Source organism: Chiloscyllium plagiosum, unplaced genomic scaffold (genome assembly GCF_037043375.1).
Source record: "Chiloscyllium plagiosum isolate Xiang-an unplaced genomic scaffold, Cpla_swu_hap1 HiC_scaffold_42, whole genome shotgun sequence".
Taxonomy (NCBI): Eukaryota; Metazoa; Chordata; class Chondrichthyes; order Orectolobiformes; family Hemiscylliidae; genus Chiloscyllium; species Chiloscyllium plagiosum.
The window spans coordinates 94,432,674-94,460,475 of record NW_028270180.1 but is presented as its reverse complement, the minus strand read 5'-3'; the positions used below and the strand labels follow the sequence as shown (position 1 = coordinate 94,460,475).

Here is a 27,802-nt window from a genome sequence, read left to right as displayed (position 1 = left end):
GGAGATGTACTACTCCCCCTACCCCATGTGCTGTTCTCTAAATCACCCCGAGGTTATCACAGAGATATACTGCTGCACCTACCCCATGTGCTGTTCTCTCAATCACCCCGAGGTTATCACAGAGATATACTGCTGCCCCTACCCCTTGTGTTGTTCCCTCAATCCACCCCTCGATACTGTTACAAGGTAGGGGACCACCCCTTTCAGTCAGGCGGGATCATTCCAATGAGACGGGAGAACACCATTCTGCCCCTCGAAGAAGTTACACAGGAATAGAGAATGAAGTAATTCAGCTCGTTGAGTACATTACACAGCCCAGGAAAAAAAACATTCAACCCACCTTAAGTGCTACACACGAACGGGGAAGCTATCGGTAACAGGAAATAGATAGTAGTGATCAATGTTTATTTTCAGGTTGCAAAACTGTAACTATTATAGTGCTGTAGACATCACGGCGGGATCATCAATGACAAATAATCTGTATCAAAGATCTTGAGGAAGGGAACTGAATGGCGTGAAGCTCAATTAGCGCATCACCAAGATGATCGTTCAAGATGTCGTCAAATGGAGATACTGAGTCTGCAATGTGATACAGACAGGGAAGGTTAGTGAGCAAACCTTCAACAGAAAGAACATAAGGTGAGTTGTCTATTGTGGCAGGAAGGATAAAACAATGGCGAACAATTTAAATGGAGAGAGATTGCAGAACTCTGTGATACAGACCGTTTCTGTGTTCCTGGGACATGAATCATATGAAGTCAGTCTGCAGATGCAGCAGAAGGTAAGTGGAAGGTTAGTGGAATGATACTGTTTCTGGCAAAGGTTATCACGTTTAAAGAGGAATGTTTTACTGCATTTGAACGGGGCATTGCTGAGACCACATCAGATACACTGTGTGCAGTTTGGTTCACCTAAACTTAAAAAAAGATATAGTTCTTTCAGAAGATTTTCATAGATGTTTCTCTTCGCTCATTCCTGGAAGGTAGGTCTTTGATTATGGGGGATTATCTGTTTTTTATCTGAGATTAAAAATCTTCTTGAACCATACATGACTTTCTGAAAGGTGTTTCAGCTGGATGCATGTTTCCTCTTGTTAAGGAGTTTAAAGCTAGAGAATAAATTTAAGAATAAGATGCATTGATATCAACACACGTATTATATAGACTTTGACCGATAGTTACAAATTACACAGACGCATATAAACATGTCATCAGAGGATAAAGCAGGGACTTTTTTTTCTAATGAAAGGCGCTGTGTACAACAGCGATGATGCACCTTCATATCGTCCATTAACATCCGATCCAGAGAATGCTCCAGGAGAGCACACATGGCCCAGTTTGATGTTCAGTTGACATTATTGTACATTTCAACACAGAGAGGGAGAAACATGTTCCCTTCCTGAGAAGCAGCAGCTGATTGATTTTCTCTCTTACTTTGTCCCCCCAACCCCCCAATAGCAAAATGTGAGACCATAAAATCCCTGAGTTATCTTCACCACTCATGAAGGATTCCTGGTGAGGACTCATTGGAATCTCTCCACTGCCGGAAGCAAAGGGTGTTCAGCCAAATCCAACTGTTCCACAAATAAATCCCATTACCAACAGCTTGTGTGAGTATAATAATCTCAAAGGCAGAATAACATTTGGGACACACTATCTTTTTACCATTTTTTGTGAGTTCAACTCCCTGCATCTCACATTTTTCTCAAAAATTACCCTGTCTGAGTGTTAAACAATTGGTAATATCACTAAACTAGCTACATTTAAAATTTGTTGTAACCAGTGGAGGAGTGAGACTGGAAAATGACACAGTTACCCTCCAACCTTTGTCGGAACACGAATGAAAAATTCTTATTGGACTGTTCAAGTGGGAATTCCCTTTACCGAACGTTTGTGGTGCCTGGATGTTTGCATTTGTTCAAGTTGTGCTGTATTCAAACATTTGACAGACAGGTGCATGTAGGAAAATGGTATACAGACAGAAAAGTGCTGCTGAAGCCACAATCAGATCATCTACGATCTTAGTGCCTTGTGGAGCAGTGACAACGTGTCGAATGACCCACCCCTGCTCCTCAGTCCAATGTTCCTATGTTCAATTCAGCTCCGCAAACCTCCTGCACTGGTGCTGACGGGGGAATCTTGCTCCAAACACTTGGTCCAAGTAACACAGGATCTCATTCATTCCCTCCAGGTTGTCACACAGTTTGGTGTGGGTTGGAAAATGTTACTTCAAAACCCAGGCTGGGTTCGAAAGACAACTCTGGTCTCTTTACAGAGTGTCTCCTCTCTGTAACTTGTGTTTCATTTGTTGGTCATGGTATAGACCCAGATTCACTGTGAATTCAACCCCCAGACGAATATTTAGTGATCATTCATAAAGTACTTTGTTCTCTCTGATTGGAACGTTCAATAACAGAACGTGCAGGAAAATTACAACCATTAGCTTTGTAATTTCAGAATATAAGAAATAAGGAACAGGATCAAGACATTGTATACGATCATGGCCAATGTTCGGTTCATATTAACTCATCTTTTATGTCCAATTCTTCACAACCTCTCAGCTCTCTGGCAGATCAAAAATCCATCGACCACCTTTTTAAATATTTTCAGTGATGTCGCTCCCCTAGCTCTCGATACAAGATAATTCCTGACATTCACTACCCTCTGTGTGAGGAAAACACTCCCCACCGTCACCTATTGATATGAACAAGAGGGGAACACAGGGGCTCAGCAAAGAGTGAATAGCCTTGATATCAAGGCAGTATTTGACTGAGAATGTCATCGGAAGCGCCATCTTATTTGAGCTTAATGGGAATCAGGTGTCCCCTCGCCACTGGCTGGGGTCTTTTCGAGCACAAAGGAAGATGTCTGTTTGGGGGCCGAAAATCTCAATCCCACGACATCCCTTCAGTAGATCCTCAGGGTAGCTTCCTCAGCACAAACATCTTCAGCTGCGTCATCAATGTCTTTCCCCATCATAAGACCGGAAGTGGGGATGGTCACTGAGGGTTACACAATGTTCAGAACATTTTGTCTCCCATTATCTCCTGATACAGTCTGTGTCCGTGTTCAGTAAGACCCAGACAGCATTCAGGCTTGTGCTGTTAAAGTGTCGGTAACATTCATGTAACAGTGCTGTCAGACACAGTTAAAAGAGGAGCTCATTCAACATCTCAAGCTGGTTACATACAGAAATGTGGAAGCCATTCAACCCATCGAAACTACTGAACAAGAAGAGCGACAGCCCATTCAATAGTCCTGCTTGTTCCACAGGAAGAGAATGGGTCTAGTCAGTACATCGAGCTGTTAAACAGGATCAGGTAGAGTCTAATCAGACGCTTGAACCTGTTCCATGGGACCTGGAGGAGGCCATTCAATCCCACAAGATAGTTATACATGAACAGGAGAGTGTCACTGATGCTCCAATACAACAAACCAATGAAGCAGAGACTGCACTCATGGATGGCTGTACGAGGTTCCTCGTGGGTCACTTGCCGTTGGAACTTCTGCTACTTTAACGTGGTTTGCTGGCAGTGAGGAGGGAAGCCAAATGTTTTGTATCACGTCTCAAAGAGGCATCTTCCATCTCTGAGTAGACAGACCCATGTTCTCCATGGAGGTCAGAAGATGATGGGAATAGTTAACTGTTTTAGAATGAAGACATTGTGGCTGCTGTCAGGATTTTGGATAACGTGATGTTTAGTGTAGGATCACACAGTAAATGCACTATATTCAATGTCTGTCTGTCTGTCTCTCACACACACACCCTGTATCGATATAGGGAGTGGGGGTGGGATGAGGGGAACGTCCTCAGAGGCTCTTGTAACCCGAGTAACAACAAGCCATGGATTCTATCACCGTATCAATGTCTGTTTAGAACATCATGAGAGACTGTCCATTGCCCTTAAGTTTCAATGCAATCATCTTTTATTCTCTCATAGCGCTAAAGATAAATCTTCATTCACTCCTCATTTTACCACCATCCCAGGGATTAGTCTGGTGAAATACCTGTGCACTATCTCTGTGGCAGGGCGATTATTTCTTGTAAAGGAAAGAAAATCTGTCCACAATTTCCCAAGACTGCCTCAACAACACTCTCAAGTTTGATCACAATAATTCCTTTTCCTCACTGAGACATCTTTTTTTTCCTATGGAGTAAAAAGCCTTTCCTTCTCGCTACACTGCGACTGACGTAGAATTTAAAAGCTTCTGACATCTATATGTGGCCATCAACACATATAGAGGTGCCACGGGAAATGAACATCGCACTCAGGGAAAGACGAAGAAAGAATGCACTTGAAATAAGGAATGGTCACCCACCTGAATCGAAATGAGCTGTAGGAATATGGGAAACAGTCAGAGTAGGGAGCTATCTTTTCTTTTGTTATTCCCTCATGGGTCAGGCCAGCATATTATGCTGTGCTTGAACTGAGTGGCTGGTTCAGCTGTTCCACAGGACAGAAAAGAGTAAAACACATTGCTGTGGGTTTGCAGTCACACAGAGACCTGATCAGGGAAGGATAACCCATTGCCTTCACTAAAGGACATGAGGCAAGCCGATGGGCTTTGTACACTTAATGATGATGGTTTCACTTCAATGCTACCAATTTCCTTCATATTAACAGATTATTATTCTGTGGCTCTAGATCATGAGTCAATGACTTGAGCACCATGCATTATCTTCCCGTCAGACAGTTTCTGTGCAGAGAACAAGTAAAACATTTCAAGTGCAATTATTTTGTGATGGACATGTGGTTAGAAGTGGCACGAAACAGTTGATTCCGGATTTAACAGAGGCTCAAATGATGGTTTACTCAGAAGGTGCACTGTGGCTGACGATGAGACGGGGATATCACGATGGTGATATTGGACAGAATTAGCGAGTGGGGAGGATGTGAAGATATTGATCTGTGCAGGGCTAGAAGGATTATGGAGTTGTAGAGTTTCTCCTCGCATATTGATGAGTCATTTGAAAGTAGTAATTTGCTCATTATAATTTCTAAGGAATGGGATTTTTCATTGAAGCTGAAAACGATGACTTCCATCTTTCCTAATGTTAATAACATGAACAATAATTCAGTTTAACCTGCTTTAATAGACAGTTAGAATGACTTACCAGGAACACCAACTATAGCGAGGATGGGATAGTAACCACCTTGAATAACAATCAGTACATCATAGATCCTCCATACTATTGACACCCCAGGTTGAGAAAGCGAGTAAAGACTACTGGAAAAACTCCTGTCCATGTTGGATCATTCCAGTCTAATGTTCTCAGATTCTGATATCTCCTCCCTGTCTCTCTGGAGCTGCTGATCCCTGTTAGTACTGTCGGCGATGCTCCCATTCATACTATGGGATAACACATTGAACTGAATCCTTAATTAATAAAAGAGGCAAGCCCTCCAGTGACACATTTAGGATCCACGGAGACCGACATTAATCACAGCCACTGAACAAATATCTGTAGCCAGCGCCTTTCAATTCAATATTGTTTTATTAAAATTCAAAATAATGATTAACATTTGCTCAGTCTGGATTGGATATGCGAGGGTGACTGAGGGAACGAATGTTGAGTCTGGTAGATTAATTGTATGTAACCATTCAGTCTGCATTGGATATGAAAGTAATGCCAAAGGTATATCGTAACACCAACATTTTTCTCTGCTTATAAATGGAAACATAGACCCTGTAACTACTGCTGAGGCATGACAATATCAGTAAGAGATTGAGAGAACTTTTATAGGCCATGATCTGGAGAGAATATGTACCTAAGACAGTGTGGGTTATAACAGACAGACAGCATTGATATGTTAACAGAGAATTGTACTTAAGAGACAATGGGGATTCCAGATGTTGGAGAATTCAGTGTAGATAAAGGATGATAGTGGAGAAGACACAATAGGTCAGGCAGCATCCGAGGAGCAAGAGAGTAAACGTTTCAGGCAGGGCCCTTCTTCAGAACTGCGAAGGAGTAAAGGGGCTGAGAGATAAATGAGTGGTGGTGATAAGGCTAGGGGAAAGGTTGGTGATAGGTGGGCGAAACTAGAAGGTGATAGTGATAGGTCGGTGGGGAGTTAGAGTCGATCGGAGAGAAGGAAGATGGACAGGTAGGTTCCCACGAGAGGGCGGATCGGAGTCGGAGTGTTGGATCTGGGATCTGGGTCGGTGAGGAGAGATTTGCTAATTAGTGAGTACAATGTTCATGCCGTGTGTTTGTCGGATCCCGAGGCAGAAGATGAGGTGTTCATGGCGACATCTCTTCTGAACCCTCTTCAGCTTAATAATCTCCTTCCAATAACAGAACTTCACACAGTCCTGCAGAAGAGGCTTCATAAATGTCCTGCACAATCTCAGCATGAGTTCTCAATTTCTAACCCCAAATGTCTGAGCAATGAAGTAGCCTTAAACAGCTTGTCTATAAGTGCCACAAACTTCTGTGAATTCGATCGGCACCGGTGGGTCCCTCTTTTCTACAACACTACCAACGCACTAATATAATTGTATATCCCCCCCCCCCCCGCTTTTTATTTTACCAAAATGCAATACCTCACATTTATCCAAGTTAAACTCGAACTGCCACACCTCAGCCCAGTGAGTGATATTACTGCCCCCTCACCCTCCTGCTTCAGGTTTAAAAGGCCCTCCCCTCTCCAGAAGGCCTACATCACAAGCCTTGAGTTCACCAAAGACCAAGAGCTTGATTTGCTTTGTGCAAGCTGAGGGAGGAGAGGGTAAGGAGAGGCTGGAAAGTAAACCGATGCCTTGAATCACTTAATAATTTCAGGAAGAGGGAAGCCACATGTCAGAGGTTGGAAATAGTGGCCAGTGTTTTTGGCCAGAAATTGTGCTCTTTCCTCATCTCTGGTGTTCAGTGTTGATATCTATTCGAGATCCCTCACATTGCAGAGTGTTTCTGCAAGATTTCTTGCCCTAATATTGCAGATTACAGATAATAGCCATTTAAGCTGGAAATCATAGCCAAGCAATTAAAGAAGTTGCTTGGCAGAGCACGTGCACTCATCATCCAATAGTTGAGGCTAATAGCTTTTATTTGTTTAACAATGATAACTGTTGCCTGTGTTTTTCAGTAATGTTAATCAGAATGTAATAAATCGATATAGAGCTCAAAACTGACACTTAAAATTCTGGGCATGGTATAAGTCTTGTGTGGTGGATAGCGCCCCTGCCCCTGGGGCAGAGCTCTGGATTCGATTCACTTCCATGAACTTGTGGTAGTGTCACTTTCTCTGGAACAGATGATCTCGATTCTGTTGTGGGGTGTGTCACAGTATGTTCAAAAAAAGCTGTTGAACAAACACACAGGAGAAGCACGTTGCAGCTTTAGGGGCTAATGTTGAGTGGTGGTAGTGCCCCAACCTCTGAGCCAAAATGTTCACATCACGCAGAGATGTTTCATTATATGTCTGAGCACGTGGATTAAAATGATTTTTGAAATGTGACTTGATGGAGTCAATGTAAGGACTGCACAAAACACTACATAGCACAAACAGGGAGACAGATAACGATCTGTATCCATGAACACCAACTAACCACGAAACGACACAACCAGCTATCCTTAGTAGCCACACACGCAGATGGCAAGCAGCATGAGTTCGACTGGAACAACACTACTATTATAGGACAAGCCAAACAGAGAAAAGCCAGGGAAATCCTAAAGGCATGGCACTCATCCACAGCTTCTATCAACAAACACATCGATTTGGACCCAATATACCGGCCACTGCAGCGGACAGCTGGAACTGACAACCGGAAGCTGCAGAGACAAACTACTATAAATGCTGGACGAAACATGACAGAAGGGCTTCACAGGAGGCTCCCAAGCACTGAGGATGTCACCTAGAGAGGAGACGACACGTCTGCAACATAAACTCCCAGCTCGGTGAACAGAACCACAACAGAAGCACAGACAGACCACCCTCCACCACCACGTAGTCTCCTGCCAATAAGCAGTTGTACACAGAAACACACACACACAACCCTACACCACCAAGTTGTTTCCTGCTATTGATCAGATATATACAGAAACACGCACACACAATCCCCCTCAAGCACTCTGTCTCCTGCCAATAAACAGAAATACACAGCAATGGACACACACAACCCTCTAAAAACACGTTGTCCCCTGCAATTCAACTGATATATAAATAAAACACACATGCACACAACCATCCACCACCGTCCTGCCTCTCCCATTAAACAGGGATACACAGAAACACATACACACAAACCTGCTCCAATACCTGTCTCCTGTTATTAAACAGTTATAGACAGAAACACAAGCACACAGCCTTCCACCACCACCCTGTCTCCTGCCATTAAAGAGATATATGCAAAAACACACATACAACCCTCCACCTCTGCCCTGTCTTCCGCCATTAAACAGGAATATGCAGAAACACATGCACACCAACTTGCACCAATACCTGTTTCCTGTTATTAAACAGTTATAGACAGAAACACAAGCACACAACGTTCCACCACTACCCTGTCTCCTGCCATTAAACAGATATATGCAGAAACACACACACACAACCCTCCATCATCACGCTGTCTCCTTCAATTAAATAGATATACACAGAAACACACACACACAGCCCTCACCAAAACCCTGTTTCCTGCCAATAATCAGATTTACAATGAAACACACAACACAACCCTCCTCCACCACGTTGTGTCCCGCTACTAAGCAGATTTACACAGAGGCACACACGCGCACACACACACACACAACCCTCCACTAACACCCTAACTACGGTCAATAAACAGATATACACAGAAACACACACAAAACTCTAAACCACCTGTCATGAAACAAATATAACAGAAACACACACACAAAACACTCCATGTCCACCTTGTCTCCTGTGATTAAACAGACATACACAGAAACACTCACACACAATCATCCACGACCACACTGTCTCCTGCCATTAAATAGATATAAATAGAAACACACACATACAATCCTCTACGACCATCCTGTCTCCTGCCATAATACAGATCTTCACAGAAACACACAAACACACTTACACACAAATGGTCCACCATCACACACTCTCCAGCAATTAAACAGGTATAAACAGAAACACACACACATCTCGACATCATCCCCCGTCTCCTGCCATTAAACTGACATACACAGAAACACACTCACACAACCCTTCACCACCACATTGTTTTCTGCCATTAAACAGATATACACGGAAACACACACACACGCACACACAACCCTTGACACCCAACTTGTTACCTGCCATGAAACAGACATACACAGAAACACACACACACAACCCTCCATCACTGCCCTGACTCCCACCATTAAACAGGGATATGCAGAAACACATACACACCAACCTGCACCAATACCTGTCTCCTGTTATTAAACAGATATAGACAGAAACACAAGCACACACCCTTCCACCACCACCCTGTCTCCTGCCATTAAGCAGATATATGCAGAAACACACACACACAACCCTACACCATCACGCTGTCTCCTGCCATTAAACAAATATATGCAGAAACACACACACACAATCCTCCACCATCACGCTGTCACCTTCCATTAAACTGACATACACAGAAACACACAACACAACCCTCCACCACCACATTGTTTTCTGTCATTAAGCAGATATACACAGAAACACACACACACAACCCTCCACTAACACCCTACCACCTGTCAATAAACAGATATACACAGAAACACACACAAAACTAAACCACCTCCGTCTCCGTCCATTAAACATATATACACAGAAACACGCACACACAAGCCTCCATGAACTGCCTGCTGCCATAACACAGATATACACAGAACCCCCCCCCCCCACACACACACACACTCCAGCGATTAAGCAGTTATAAATAGAAACACACACACATCTTGACACCATCACCCTATCCCCTGCCATTAAATAGACATACGCACACACACACACACAACCCTCCAGCACCACATTGTTTTCTGCGATTAAAGAGATACACACACACTCACACATACACACACAAGCCCCGACACCTAATTTGTTTCCTGTCATTAAGCAGATATACACAGAAACACACACACACAACCCTCCACGACCACCCTGTCTCCTGCAATTAAGCAGATACAAAAGAAATACGCACACAAAACACCAGCACCACCCTGTCTCCGGCCATTAGACAGTTATACAAAGAAACACACACTCGCCATTCTCTACCAACACGCTGTCTCCTGCTATTAAACAGAAATTTACAGAAAGATACAGACAACCCACCACCACCACTCTGTCTCCTGTCATTAAACAGATATAGACAGGAACACAAACACATACAACCCATAATCCCCACACTGTTCCCTGTCTTTAAACAGATATGCAATGAAACTCACGCACACACATACCCAACCCTCCATCACCAACCTGTCTCCTGCAATTAAACAGATAGACACAGAAACACGCACATATTCCCTCCACCACCAACATGTCTCCTGCCATTAAACAAATATATGCAGAAACACACACAGACACAACCTTTCACCATCACGCTGTCACCTTCCATTAAACAGACATACACAGAAACACACACACAACCATCCATCACCACGCTGTCTCCTACCATTAAACAGATATACGCAGAAACACCGTACAACCTTCCACGAACACCCTGCCTACTGCCCTTAAACAGATATACACAGAAACGCTCATACATACACAACCCTCCACTACCACCCTGTTTCCTGCCAGTAAGTACACAGACACAGAAACACAGACACTCTACATTCCACTACCACACTGTCCCTTGCCATTAAATTGATTTACGCCAAAACACACACACACCAGCCTCCTCAACCACCGTGTCCTACAATTAAACTGATATATACAGAAACACACGCACACATATTTACAGTACCACCCTGTCTCCTGTCATTAAACAGTTATAGACAGAAACACACACACATCTCTCCTCCACCACACTATCGCCTGTCTTTAAGCAGTTAGACACAGAAACACGCACATACTATCCTTCACCACCACCCTGTCTCCAGCCCTTAAGTAGATGTATACAGAAACAGACGCACACAACAATCCACGAACACCCTGTCTCCTGCTATTAAACAAGTACACAGAGAAATACGCACACAACCCTCCATCACCACCCTGCCTCCTGCCATTAAACAGGTACATACAGTAATCCTCAATCACCAGTCTCTCCTGCCATTAATCAGATATACACATAAACACACACACACTCACACCTCCTCAATCACACAGTCTCCGGTGATTAAACAGATATAAACAGAAACACACACATCTCGACACCAACACCCTGACTCCTGCCATTAAACAGACTTACACAGAAACACACACACAACCCTCCACCACCACATTGTTATCTGCCATTAAACAGACATACGCAGACACACACACACACACACAAACACACACACACACACACACCTTCAACAGGAATTTGTTTCCTGTCATTAAGCAAATAAACAGATATTTACAGAAACATATATACAACCCTCCACCACCACCCGGTATCCTGTCATTAAACAGGTATACACAGAAACTCGCACACCCATTCCTCCAACACCACCCTGTCTCCTGTCATTAAACAAAAATGCACTGAAACACACACACACACACATCCCTCCACCATCACCGTGTTTCCTGCCTTTAATCAGATATACTCAGGAACACACACTCAAGACGCTACACCACCACCAATCTGTCGCCAGCCCTTAAATAGATATTAACAGAAAGACACACTCACACAACCCTCCAAGACCACCCTGTCTCTTGCCATTGAGCAGATATACACAGAAATGCACACACACATTACCCTCGACCACCACCCTGTCTCCTGCCATTAAACAGATATACACAGAAACACACATACAACCTTCCACGAACATCCTGCCTACGCACAAACCTCCAACACCACCTTGTCCTCTTGCCATTGAGCAGGTATATGCAGAAATACACACACACAACCATCGGCCAACAGCCTTTCTCCTGCTATTATACAGATATACACAGAAACACACACGCAATTCTCCAACACCACCTTGTTCTCTTGTCATTGAGCAGAGATATACAGAAATACACACACACACACACAACCCTCCACCACTACCCTGTTTCCAGCCCTTAAACAGATCTACCAGAAACACACACACAAACCTCCACGACCACCCTGTCTCCTACCCATAAATAGATATACACAACAACACACACACGAATTCCTCCACCACCACTCTGTTCTCCTGCAATTAAATATGTATACACAGAAACACACACACACCATCCTCCTCCACCACCCTGTCTCCTACAAATAAACAGATATAGACAGAAACATACACGCATATCTTCAGCACCCTGTCTCAAGTCATTAATCAGTTACACACAGAAACGCACACAACCCTCCAACACCATCCTGTTCTCCTGCCGTTGAGCAGATATAAACAGAAATACGTGCACACAACCCTCGACCTCTACCCTGTCTACTGCCCTTAAACAGATATACACCGAAACACAGACACATAACAGAACCCTCCACCACCACCCTGTCTCCTGCCATTAAACAGATATACACAGAAACACACACACAACCCTCCACGAACACCAGTCTGTTTCCTGTCATTAGGCAGATATATATACAGAAAACGCACACAACCCTGCATCACCACCCTATCACCTACCATTAAACAGACTGGCACAGAGAAAAGAAAACACACAGACAACCCTCCACTAACACTCTGTCTCCCGCCATTACACAGATATACACAGAAACACACACACCCAACCCTCCACCACCACGCTGTTCTCGTGCCAATGAGTAGATATACACAGAAATACACACACAAAACCGTCGACCACCAGCCTGTCTCCTGCCATTAAACATATATACACAGAAATACACACACACACACAACCCTCCATCATCACGCTGTCTCCTTCAATTAAATAGATATACACAGAAACACACACACAACACTCCACCAAAACCCTGTTTCCTGCCAGTAATCAGATATACACTGAAACATATAACACAACCCTCCACCACCACGTTGTCTCCCGCTATTAAGCAGATACACACAGAAACACACACACACATACACACACACACACACACACACCGTACGGTCAATAAACAGACATACACACAAGCACACAAAAAACTCGAAACCACCTTCCTGTCTCCTGCCATGAAACAAATATAACACAAACACACACACAAAACACTCCATGACCACCTTGTCTCCTGTGATTAAACAGACATACACAGAAACACTCACACACAATCATCCACGACCACACTGTCTCCTGCCATTAAACAGATATAAACAGAAACACACACATACAACCCTCACGACCACCCTGTCTCCTGCCATTACACAGATCTACACAGAAACACACACACACTCACACACACAATAGTCCACCATCAACACTCTACTGCAATTAAACAGGTATAAACAGAAACGCACACGCATCTCGACACCATCCCCCTGTCTCCTCCCATTAAACAGACAGACACAGAAACACACACACACACAGAGCCATCCTGTTTGCTGCCATTAATCATATATACACACACACACTCGCACACAGCTCCCAAATCACACACTCTACGGTGATTAAACAGATATAAACAGAAACACACACTTCTCGATACCAACACCCTGTCTCCTGCCATTAAACAGACATACGCAGAAATACAGACGCAACCCTCCACCACCACATTATTTTCTGCCATTAAACAGACATACACAGAAACACACACACACACACACACACACACACACCTTCAACAGCAATCTGTTTCCTGTGATTATGCAGTTAAACAGATATTTACAGAAACATATATACAACCCTCCACCACCACCCGGTCTCCTGTCATTAAACAGATATACACAAAAACACGCACACACATTCCTCCAACACCACTCTGTCTCCTTCATTTAAACATAAATACACACAAACGCACAGACCCACCACCCTCCTCCACCACCCTGTCTCCTACAATTAAACAGATATATACAGAAACATAAACGCATATCTTCAGCACCACCCTGTCTCCTGCCATTAAACATACATGCACAGAAACACACACGCACACACGCGCACACACAACCATTGACCACCAATTTGTTTCATGTCATGAAGCAGATATACACAGAAACACACATACAACCCTCCACGACCATCCTGTCTACATTCATTACACAGTTATATACAGAAACACACACTCACCAACCTCCAAAACCACGCTGTCTCTTGCAATTAAACGGATATTTAGAGAAACATCCAGGCAATCCTTCACACACTGTCTCCTGTCATTAAACAGATATACACAGAAACACACACACTCACACGTGCGTGCGCACACACACACACACCTTCAACAGCAATTTGTTTCCTGTTATTATGCAGTTAAACAGATATTTACAGAAACATATATACAACCCTCCACCACCACCCTGTTTGCTTCCATAAATCAATTATACACAGAAAGACACAGACACAACTTTCCACTACCATCCTGTCTCCTGCAATTAAACAAATATACACAGAAACAAACTCACACGACATTACACCACCAAGTTGTTTTCTGCCATCGATCAGATGTACACAGAAACACACACACAACGCTCCACTACCACCCTGTCGCCTGCAATTCAATAGATATATACAGAAACACAAACACACAACCCTCCACTGCCTCCCTGTCTCCTGTGATTCAATAGATATATAAAGAAATACGCACACACAACCCTCAACTACCACCCTGTCTCCTACAATTCAACAGTTATGTACATAAACACACACACACTCAACCCTCCACTACCACCCTATCACCCGCCATTAAAACGATGTATGCAGAAACACACACACACACAACCCTCCACCACCACCTTATTTCCTGCCATTAAGTAGATATACACACAAACACGCATTCTACACTCCATCACCACCCTGTCTCCTGCCACTAAACAGATTTACACAGAAATACACTCACAAACAGAACCCTCCACCCCCACCCTGTTTGCTGCCATTAATCAAATATACATATAAACACACACACAACCCTCCACCACCACATACTTTCCGGCGATTAAACAGATATAAACAGAAACACAAACACATCTCAACACCATCACCCTGTCTCCTGCCATTAAACAGACATGCACAGAAACACACACACACACAACCCTCCACCACAACCCTGTCTCCTGCCATTAAACAGATATACGTAGAAATACACAAACACACAACTGTTAACCATCAAATTATTTTCTGCCATTAAACAGATGGACACAGAAATGCACACACAGACACAATACCCCCTGACCAACATCTTGTTGCCTGCCATTAAGCAGATATACACAGAAACACAAGCACAACCCTCAACCGCCACCATGTCTCCTGCCATGAAACAGATATAATCAGAAACAAATGCAGACCACCCTCCACCAAAACCCTGTCTCCTGCCAGTAAACAGATATACACAGAAACACGCACACACCACCCTCGAGCACCACCCTGTCTCCTGCCAGTAAACAGATATACACAGAAACACACATACAACCTTCCACAAACACCCTGCCTACTGACCTTAAACAGATATACACAGAAAAACACATACATACACAACCCTCCACCGCCACCCTGACTCCTGCCAGTAAGCATAGTCACAGAAACAAATACACTCTACCATCCAACACCACTCTGTCTCCTGCCATTGAATAGATATACACAGAAACACACACACACTACCATGTCTCCTGCCACTAAGCACAAATACACAGAAACAACCCTCCACCATCAACTTGCCATCTGCCAGTAAACAGTTATACTCATAAACACACACAGCACCCTCCACCACCACTCTGTCTCTAGCCCTTAAATAGATAGACACAGAAACACACACGCACACAACCCACCACAACCACGCTGCCTCCTGACATTAAACAGATAGACACAGAAACCAACACACGCATCCCTCGACCACGACTCTGTTTCCTGCCGTTAATCAAATATACACAGAACCACACACGTACAACCCTCCACAACCACTCTGTCTCCAGCCCTTAAACAGATATACACAGAAACACACACACACACACACAACCCTACACGACCACCCTGCCTCCTGCCATTAAACAGGTATACAGAGAAACACATGCACAACCCTCCACCACTGCCCTGTTTCCTGAAATTAATCGAATATACACAGAAACACACACGCGCACAACCCTCCACCGCCATCAGTCTGTCTTCTGTCATTAAACAGATATATATACAGAAAAACACACACAACCCTGCACTACCACCCAGTCACCTACCATTAAACAGACTTACACAGAAACTAAAACACACACACAGACACCCCACCTACCAACACTCTGTCTCCTCGCATTAAACAGATATGCACAGAAACACACACACACACACACACACACACAAAAACCCTCCATCACCGCCCTGTCTCCTACCAGTAGGCACATAGACACGGAAACACAGACACTACCCTCCACCACCACCGTCTGCTACGAGTAAGCACATAGACACAGAAACTCAGACAACCTACTCTCCACCACCACCCTGTCCCCTGCCGTGAAACAAATATACGCAGACCCCCCCCCCCCCCCGACACACACAAACACACGCAAAACTCCATGAATACCCTGCCTCCTGTCATTGGTCAGATATGCACAAACACACACACACACCACACTGTCTCGTGCCATAAGCCACATATGCACAGAAACACACTCACACACACACTCACTCAGTCAAATCTCCGTGACCACCCTGTCTCCTGTCATCAAACAGCTGTACACGGAAATACACATACAACCTTCCACGAAATTTACAGCTGGGGAACGGCAGTCACGATGCAATTAGGCAAGATTTCGGAAGCGTAGGATGGGGAAGGAACCTACAGGGGATGGACATATTAGGAATGTGGAGCTTATTCAAGGAAAACCTCCTGAGTGTCCGAGAAAAGTATGTACCTGTCAGCAGCAGGACCCTGTAGAGCGCGGGAGCCGTGGTTTACGAAGAATGTGGAATCTCTGGTCAAGCGGAAGAGGGAGGCTTATGTTAGGATGAGATGTGAAGACTCAGTTAGGGCGCTTGATCGTTATAAGGTCGCCAGAAAAGACCGAAAGAGAGCGCTCAGAAGAGCCAGGAGAAGAAATGAGAAGTTGTTGGCGGATAGGATCAGGGTAAACCCTCAGGCTTTCTATAGGTATTTAAGGAATAAAAGAATGACAAGAGTAAGATTAGGTCCAATCAATGATATTAATGGGAAGTTGTGTGAGAAGTCAGAGGAAATAGGGAAAGCACTAAATGAATATTTTTCGACAGTATTCACTCTAGAAAACGACAGGGTTACCGAGGAGAATACTGAGATCCAGGCAACTAGACTAGGTGGGACTGAGGTTCACAAAGAATAGGTGGTAGAAATCCTGCAGAGTGTGAAAGTAGATAAGTCCCCTGGACCGGATGAGGTTTATCCTAGGAATCTCTGGGAAGCCAAGGAGGAGATTGCGAGCTTTGGCATTGATCTTTAAATCGTTATTGTCTACAGGAATAGTGCTAGAAGACTGCAGGATAGCAAATGTGGTTCCCCGTTCAAGAATGGGAGTAGAGACAGCCCTGGTATTTGTAGACCAGGGAGCCTTTCTTCAGTAGTTTGTAAAGTGTTGGAAAAGGTTATAAGAGATAGGATTTATAATCACCTGGAAAATAATAATTTGATTACGGATCGTCCGCACAGTTTTGTGAAGGTTAGGTTGTGCCTCACAAACCATGTTGAGTTATTTGAGAAGGTGACCAAACAGGTCGATGACAGTAAACCGGTTGATGTGGTGTATATGGATTTCAGCAACGCGTTTGATAAGGTTCCCCACAGTAGACTATTGTACAAAATGCGGAGGAATGGGACTGTGGAAGTTATAGCAGTTTGGATCAGTAATTGGCTTGCTGAAAGGAAACAGAGTGGTGGTTGATGGGAAATGTTCATCCTGGAGTCCAGGTACACGTGGTGTGCCGCAAGGGTCAGTGTTGTATAAACGACCTGGACCATTGAGTAGAAGGGTGGGCTAGTAAATTTGCAGAGGACACTAAGGTCAGTACAGTTGTGGATAGTGGCGAAAGATGTTGTAGGTTACAGAGAGGCATAGATAAGCTGCAGAGCTGGGCTGAGAGGTGGCAAATGGAGTTTAATGCAGACAAGTGTCAGGTGATTCACTTTGGTCGGAGTAACCGGAATGCAAAGTATTGGGGTAATGGTACGATTCTTGGTAGTGTAGATGAGCAGAGAGATCTCGGTGTGCAGGTACACAGATCCTTGAAAGTTGCCACCCAGCTTGACTGTATTGTTAAGTAGGCATACAGTGATTTAGCTTTTTTTTAAATATAGGGACAGAGTTCAGGAATCATTAGGTTATGCTACAGTTGTACAAAACTCTGGTGCGGCCGCACTTGGAGTATTGTGTACAGTTCTGGTCACCGCATGAAAAGAAGGATGTAGAAGCTTTGGAAAGGGTGCAGAGGAGATTTACTAGGATGTTGCCTGGTATGGAGGGAGGGTCTTCCGAGGAAAGTCTGAGGGACTTGAGGCTGTTTTCGTTGGAGAAAAGAAGGTTGAGTGGTGAATTAGAGAGACATATAAGGTAATCAGAGGGTTAGATAGGATGGACAGGGAAACCCTTTTTCCAAGTATGGTGACGGCTAGCACAAGGGGGCATAGCTTTAAATTGAGGGTTGACAGATATAGGACAGGTGTCAGAGGTAGTTTCTTTACTCAGAGAATAGTAAGGGTATGGAATGCTTTGCCTGTAACAGTAGTAGCTTCGCCAACTTTAAATACATTTAAATCGTCATTGGACAAGCATATGGATGTACATGGAATAGTATAGGTTAGATGGGGTTCAGATTGGTATGACAGGTCGGCGCAACATCGAGGGCTGAAGGGCCTGTACAGCGCTGTAATGATCTATGTTCTATGTTCTATGAACATCCTGCCTACTGACCTTATACAGATATACGCAGAAACGCACATGCATGCACAACCTTCCACCACCATCCTGTCTCCTACCAGTAAGCACATAGGCACAGAAACACAGACACTACACCCTCCATCACCACCCTGTCACCTGCCATTAAGCAGATATATACACAAACACACACATCCCTCGACCACCACCCTGTTTTCTACCGTTAATCAGATATACACAGAAACACACACGCACAACCCTCCGCCAGCACACTGTCTCCAGACTTTAAAACAGATATACACAGAAACATGCACACAACCTTCTGCCACCACCCTGTCTCTTGTCCTTAAACAGATATACACAGAAACACACATACATATAGAACGCTCCACAGCGAGCCTGTTTCCTGCAATTAATCAGACATACACAGAAACACACACGCAAAACCCTCCACCACCACCAGTCTGTCTCCTGCCATTAAGCAGATACATACAGAAAAACATACACATGCTTTCACCACCACGCTAACACCAACATTAAACAGACAAACACAAAAAACCACACACAGACAACCCTCCACCAACACTCTGTCTCCTGCTATTTAACAGATATACACAGAAACACCCACACACGACCCTCCACCACCACCCTGTCTCCTACCAGTAAGCACTTAGACACACAGACATCTACCCTCCACCACCACCCTTTCTCCTGCCATTAAAAGGATATACACAGAAACACCCACACACACAACACTCCATGAATACACTGCTCCTGCCATTGGACAGATATACATAATAACATACACACACCAAACTGTCTCGTGCCATTCAGCACATACACACAGAAACACACACATATACTCACTCAAACCTCCTTCATCACCCTGTCTCCTGTCATCAAACAGTTATACACGGAAATACACACACAAAATTCCACGAACACCCTGCCTACTGCCCTTAAGCAGGTATACACAAAAACGCACATACATACAAAACCCTCCACCACCACCCTGTCTCTGGCCATTAAATAGATATACACAGAAACACACACACACGCACAACATCCCATGAACAACGTGCCTCCTGCCATTAAGCAGATATATGCAGGAACACACACACCACCACCCTGTCTCCTGCCATTAAGCACATATACAGAGAAACACACGCACAAACCTCCACAACAACCCTGTCTCCTGCCATCAAACAGATATATACAGAAATAGACACACAATCCTCCACCACCACCCTGTTCTCGTGCCATTAAGCACATTTACACAGAAACACACACACACAAGCCTCTACCACCAGCCTGTCTCCAGCCCTTAAATAGATATACACAGAATCAGACACACTCCTCTACAACAACCCTATCTCCTTCCATTAAACAGATATACACAGAAACACACACACACAACCCTCCACCACCACCCTGTTCTCCTTCCATTGAGCACATATACACAGAAATATACACACAACCTTCGACCATCCCAGTCTGTCTCCTGTCATTAAGCAGATATATACAGAAAACACACAGAACCCTGCACCACACCCTATCACCGACCAATCTCAATGGCAAGGGCCCTTCCAGGGTTTCCACACCAGCTTGACTGCTGTAAAGGTCGCCGGGCATTCCGCCTGGGTTCATCTTCATCATTCCAAGGTCATTAGATGAGCCCCTTCTGGGGTCCGGGGGGTGGGGGGGAGGGGGGGAGATTGTGGTGATGGTGATGATGGAGATGGAGACGATGGGGAAGTGGAAGACGAACCGGAATCAGTTGGAAACAAACCATGAATGCAACCAAAGCTGCATGTTCCGAATCATAATTCTTCTTCTGTTTGACATACCCTAATCCTTAAGTCAAAACGACCATTGTGATGAAAATCGAACTTAGTCTGTTATGTGGACTTGTTGTCGCCGGCATTAGTGCTGAAGATGGGGCTGTTTGCCCGTGTGATCCTGAGCAATCAGAAACTTTGTCCCTTTTAAGCTGAAAAGATGTCCTTATGTGCCCGAGAAACTGATTCCTTTGATGCATGGAATGTTACCAAGAATGACTGCCGCAATGGTCATCTGCACCAAGAAGATCGGACAGTTCATTTACAGAACAAGTCTCAGTGGTCTTTACCTTGTCAAGGTGTTTTGTGCCAGTTTGATTTCAGTTGTCCTTTCGGTGTTCCTGGTCAGTGTTGCTTCGACTCAAGGAGGTCTAAATCTGCACGTCGCAGAAGAGAAAGGGGCAGATGTCGTCCTTCACTAACAATTTGCTTTTGCAAAGTATCATAAAATATTCAGCCAGAATGAAGTGGTCTGTTATGCCCTCACAACAACAAAGGACTCTTTCACCACTTTCCCCCTCCTGAACCCCAACTATGGAAGTATGGAATACCTGTTAGGCATTTATTGGGTATCATCTTTCCTTTGATTATTATTTATCCCCATATGCTAGCCTGTGGAATTCCTATAATAAGTCCGGGGAAGCCTATCCAATTTGTTACAACTGCACAGGATGGGGATGCACTTAGGTGAAGGTGACTATGTTTATTCCATGTGCTTTGGTCCAATGTACCAACTGCTACTGCTTCCCTGTGTCCCTGTGGCGCCTCACATCTCATACATTTGCCTACTGGAGGAGTGTGTCTCTGTTATTGTGGATATTCGGGCTCTTTGTGATGTTTAATGTCACATACCTTACTATAACACCCCTAATAACATCTCCATCTTCTCAATTGTGGGATGGAAGGAACCAGTCTGGGACAATAATCACATCTCTTACTGAAAGACCCACCACTTTTTATTGAACAGCTTTCACCCTAAGAGCCCAGTGTGACCATATTGTGGAGCTATGGACTACCCTTATTTTCAGGGTAGTCACAAAGACAGGCCTGCTTCATATTGGGAAGCCCCCTCCATCATCTAAACTAAACCCGGATATTATTTTTGTCAGCCAAGACAAAGCGACTGTCTTCATTATTCTTATTGAAATAGTTAATCCCTCTGCTGTCGCTGTAGGGGCAGTTTTCATAACGACTGTTCCCTGCCCAACTACCTGGGAATGGGGCTGGGGTTTCCCAACTAAACGTTCACTTTGACCTATATTCTGCGCGCATTAGAGAGGTGGTAAGGCTTTGGGTAACAGTAAAGCCCAGTTTGTGGCTTACACATTTCTCAGTACCTTTTCCTGAGGAGGATCTGCAGGAATTATTCGGCATCAAAACTAAACTATCTTATTTGTGGTCTAACCCGGTTGGGCAAGGAGACCGCTTGAACTTAGCAGGAGGTAAGGACATGCTCTTAGAATTACGTCTATCTCCTCAGCAAAACCGGTATGCCCTCGACTACCTGCACGGCAAAGAGGGTCGGGCTTGTTCCATAGTAAAGGGCAAGCGTATGATGGGGATTACTGACCTCATAGAGGACATTACCAAGCAGGTAGATAACATCTTCACCTTCGACAATCAAATGATAGAAGCCACTGCATGGCGAGATGATGTGGGCTGCTCTATCCACGATGTCCCCCGAGAGCAATATGGTGTGGGATGGTATAGCCCAGAGTGTTCCCTTGACCGTGACATGGTGTGGGCTGTTGTAGCCCGGAGTGTCCACCAGACAGTGACATGGTGTGAGCTGACATAGCCCAGAGTGCCCCCCTGACAGTGACGTGGTGTGGGCTGGTGTAAGCCGGAGTGTCACTGTGTCACTGACTTAAATGGAGTATCATTGAGTCATAGAGTGATCGAGATTGGGAACTGGCTCTTTGGCCCAAACTGGTCTGTGCTGCCCACTCAACTAATTCCAATTGCCCACATTTGAACCATATCGCTCTCAACCCTTCCCATCAATGTATTAATTCATTTTTACATGTTGCTATTGTACCAGCCTCAACCACTTTTCTGGCAACCCATTCCATTTCAAAAACATTCTCTACATAATGAAGTTGCCCCTCAGGTCCTTCTTAAATCTTCCCCCTCTCATCTTAAAACTATGCCCTGTAGTTTTCAGTCCCTCATCTCTGGGAAAATGACTCTACGCATTCATCCTATCTATGGCCCGCATGATATTATGCATCTCCATAAAAACACCCCTCATTCTCCTACATTCCAAGGGATGATATCCGAACCTGGCCCACCCCTCCTTATAACGCTGGCCTATTCGTCCTGACAACATCCTTGGCAAACTTCTTTGCACTCTTTTCAGGTTAATACGTTGACCAGAACTGTACACAATACTCCAAGTGTGGCCTCACCAACGACTTACAGAATGGTAGCATAATGTCCCAACTCCGATATTCAATGCTTTTAACGATGAAGGCCAGCATGCTAAATGCCTTCATTATCGCCCTGTCTACCCGTGATGCCTCTTCCAGTGGAATATGGACTTGTGGTCCGAGGTCCCTCTTTTCCACAACACTCCTCAGAACCTAACCATTTACTGTATTAGCCCTATCTTTGTTTTACACCTCCGACTTATCTGTATTTAATTGCAGTTGCCAATCCTCAGCTCACTTCCCCATCAGATCAAGATCCCTCTATTATTTCTGATAATGTTCATCGCTATCAACGATACCTCCTAATTTTGTATCATCCATAAATGTAGTAACCTTCTTGGGAGTGCTTGGAGTATGTTGTGCAGTTTTGGGCCCCATATCACAGAGCAGATGCACTAGATTTGGAACTTGTGCAGAGGGGTTTCACGAGAATGGTCCCACGAATGAAAAGCTGGACAGATGAGGAAACTTTGAGGACTCTGGATCTTTACTCAATGGATTTTAGAAGGATGAGAGGAGATCTAATTGAAATATACCGAATACTGAATAGTCTGGACAGAATAGATGTTGTGAAGATGTTACCATTGGTAGAATAGACTAGGACCCGAGGGCATAGCCTTAGAGTAAATGGAACAGCTTTTAGAACGGAGATAAAGAGAAACCTCTTCAGCCAGAGAGCGGTGAATAAAAGGAATTCAATGCCACAGAAGGCTGTGGAGGCCAGGTTAATGAGTATATATAAGACTGAAATGGACAGGTTCTTGATTGTCAAGGGGATCAAGGGTTATGGCGAGAAAGCAGAAGAATGGGGTTAAGAAACTTACTAGCCATGATTGAATGGTGGAGCAGACTCGATGGGCTGAATCTTTCAATTTCTGCTCCTATGTCTCATGGCCCTCGTCATGCCTTGCATATTCACATTCAGAACATCTATGTAACTATCAAATAACAAAGGTCTCAGCACCTGTGGGACACCATGAGTTATAAACCTCCAGTCTGAGAAACAATCTTCAACCATCACCCTCTGCTTCTTACCATCGAGCTAATTTTGAATCCAATTAGCTAGCTCTTTCTGGATCCCATGTCACCTAAACTCACTGACTACCCTGCACGTATGGGACCTTGTCAATAGTCTTACTAAAGTCCATAAACAGATCATCCATTGTCCTACCCTTATCTATTCTCGCGGTTATCTCTTTGAAACAATTTAAAAGATTTGTCAGACATGATTTCCCGCACACAAATCCATGCTGACGATTTATAATCAGATCTTGAATTTCCAAACGTTGGTTCATCTTGCCTCTCATTATCATCTCCAACAACTTGCCTAACACCGATGTTACGCTCACTGACTAGGAGCTCCCTGGCTTGTCTTTGCTACCTTTCTTAAACAATGGAACCACTCCAGTGGCAAACGATGAAGCAACAATCTGTGAAAGGGCCTCTGCAACTTCTTCCCTAGCCTCCCTTAACATCCAAGGATGGACATGTTCTTGCCCAGGGGATTTATTCACCTTATTGTGCTTTAAGGTAGCAAATACCTCCACTCTGGTAATATGTATGTGGGCCAAAACATTCCCACTTGTTTTCCTTATTTCCTTAGTATGCATCATTTGCTCCTGAGTAAACATCGAGGAGAAATATTCATTGAACAATTCCACCCACCTCCTGGTGTTTCCACACAAGGACAGCCATGCTCACCAGTAAGGGGACCTATTCTGTCCTGAGTCACGCTTCTACTCTTAATATGGCTAGAGAACCTCTTGGGATTATCTTTCACATTTTCTGAGAGATCCATGTCATGTCCTTCTTTTTGGGCTTCTGATTCCCCCTTAATGGTGCTTCTACACTTTGTGTAGTCATATAAAGATTGACTTAAGCCCGATATCTTAAACCCAATGTATGCCTTCTTTAATGTCCTTACCAGATCCTCAATATCCCTCGCCATCCAAAGATCAGGTTCCCCCTTAACCACCGTCTATCTAATGAAAATAATCCTAATTTGTTCAATCTCTCTTCATGGCTGGCACTCTACATACCAGGCAACATCCTGCTTAACCTCCTCTGCATTGTCTCCAAAGGATCGACATCGTTTTGCTAGTGTGGCGACCAGACTGTATGCAGTATTCCAAAAGTGGCTGAACTAAAGTCTCATACAAACTCTTATATTCAATACCCGGTCCAATGGAGGAAACCATGCCGGACACCTTCTTCACCACTCTACTGATCTGCCTTGCCACCTTCAGGGAACAATGGACCTAGATGTCTCTGTACATCAATTTTCCCCAATACTTTTCTATTTACTGTATAGTTCGCTCTTGGATTGGATCATACAAAATGCATCTCCTCACATTTGTCCAGATTGAACTCCATCTGTCAATTCTCTGCCCATCTCCCCAATCTATCTATATTCTGCTGTATTCTCGGACAGTCCCCTTCACGATCTGCTTCTCCACTAATCTTAGTGTCACCTGCAAACTTGCTAATGAAACAAGTTACACTTTCCTCCAAATCATTTATGCATATCACAAAAAACAATGTCCCAGCAAGGGTCCCTGTGGGACACCACAGATCACAGATCTCCATTTTGAGAAACTCCCTTGTATTATTACTCTGTCTCCTGTTGCCTAGCCAGTTCTCTATCCATCTAGCGAGAATACCCATGCAACTTTACCTTCTTCATCAGCTTACCATGGGGAAATTTATCGAACACCTTACTAAAGTCCATCTGTATGACATCTATATCCCTTCCCTCATCAATCAACTTTGTCACCTCTTCAAACAGTTTTATTAAGTTTGTAAGCCATTACCTTACCTGCAGAAAGCCATGCTACCTAGCACTGATAAGTCATTTTATTCCAAAATGGGTATATATTCTACCCCTCAGTATCATCTCCAGTAGCTTCCCTACCACTGACGTCAGGCTCACAGGTCTGTAATTTCCTGGATTATTCCTTAAACAAGGAGACACCATTAGCAATTCCCCATTCGCCAGGGACCTCCCCCCATGTTCAAGAAAGCTGCAACAACATCTGTTAAAGCCTCAGCTATTTCCTCTCTCCCTTCCCACAGAAACGTTGGGTAGATTCCATCCAGACCTGGGGACTTATCCTTCTTGATGTCTTTTGGAAATCACAACACTTCCTCCCTCCTTAGGCAGACTTGACCAAGAGTAATCAAAGATCTATCCCGAACCTCAACATTTACGAAGCCCCTCTCCTTGGTGAATACAGATGCAAAGTACTCATTAAGAATCTCTCCCGATTGCTCTGCCTCCAAGCATGTCTTTCCTACTTTGTCCTTGAGTGGGCCCTTTCTCGAGCTACCCTCTTGCTCGTTATATATGACCAAAAAGCTTTAAGGTTTTCCATAATCCTGCTGGCTAAGGATATCTCATGACCCCTTTTCGCCCTCTTAATTTCTCACTTCAGATTGGTCCTACATTCACAATATTCTTCCAAGGCTTCCTATATCTTCATTCACTTAGATATTATGTACACATTCTATTTCCTTTTAGCTAGTCTCACAATATCACTTGTCATCCATGGTTTCCTAAACTTGCCATTTCTATCCATAATCTTCACAGTAACATTTCTCTCTTGAACACTAATTAACCTCTCTTCAAAAGCCTTCCACATATAAAATGCGAATTTCCCTTCAAACATCTGTTCCCAATCCTCATTCCCCAGCTCTTGCCGAATTTTGCTATAGTTGGCCTTCCACCTGTTTAGCACTCGTCCTTTCGGACCACTCTCATCTTTCTTCATGACTATTATAAAACTAATGGAATTGTGATCATTATTTCCAAAGTAATCCCCCACTGTAACTTCCACTACCTGGGTGGGCTCAGTTCCCAACACCAGGTCTGGCATGGCCGCTTCCCGAGTTGAACTATTTCTACACTGCTCTAGAAAATGCTCCTGGATGTTCCATACAAATTCTGCTCCATCTCGACCTCTAACTCTAAGTGAATCCCAGTCAATGTTGGGAAAATTAAAATCTCCTATCACCACCATCCTGTTGCTCCCACATCTTTCTGTGGTCCATCTACATATTTGTACCTCGATCAGTGTTGGGAAGCCTGTAATACAATCCCAGCATTGTTACTGCAGCCTTTCTCTTTCTGAGCTCTGCACATATTGTCTCACTGCTCGAATCTTCCATGGTGCACTCCTTCAGCACAGCCGTGATACCTTCTTTGACCAATAACGCTTCTCCTCCACCACCTGTACCTTCCTCTCTACCCTGCCTGAAGCATTAATGTCCTGGGATGTTTAGTTGCCAATCACGCCATTCCCTCAACCAAGTGTCAGTAACATCAATAACATTATATTCCCAGGTACTATTCCAAGCCCTAAGTTCATCTGCCTTACCTATTATACTTCTTGCATTAAAACTACAAGTCCCTCTGTGTTCATCCTCCGCTTCCTGCCTCCTCTTCCCCTCAGTCATGCTGACTTCATTATCTAGTTACTTAGTCTTTAGTTACTACCTCCCTTCTGGTCACCAAAC

General features: G+C 44.1%; 1 long non-coding RNA gene across 1 annotated transcript in view; it reads right to left on the bottom strand.

Annotated features, from left to right (window-relative positions):
* Window positions 1–391: 391 nt before the first annotated feature.
* LOC148138008 (uncharacterized) overlaps window positions 392–27,802 on the bottom strand; it is a 70,211-nt gene continuing 42,800 nt past the window's right edge. Inside the window, exon 3 of the long non-coding RNA XR_015754155.1 lies at window positions 392–1,108. This is a non-coding gene — a long non-coding RNA (uncharacterized LOC148138008). The remainder of the gene's footprint in view (window positions 1,109–27,802) is intronic.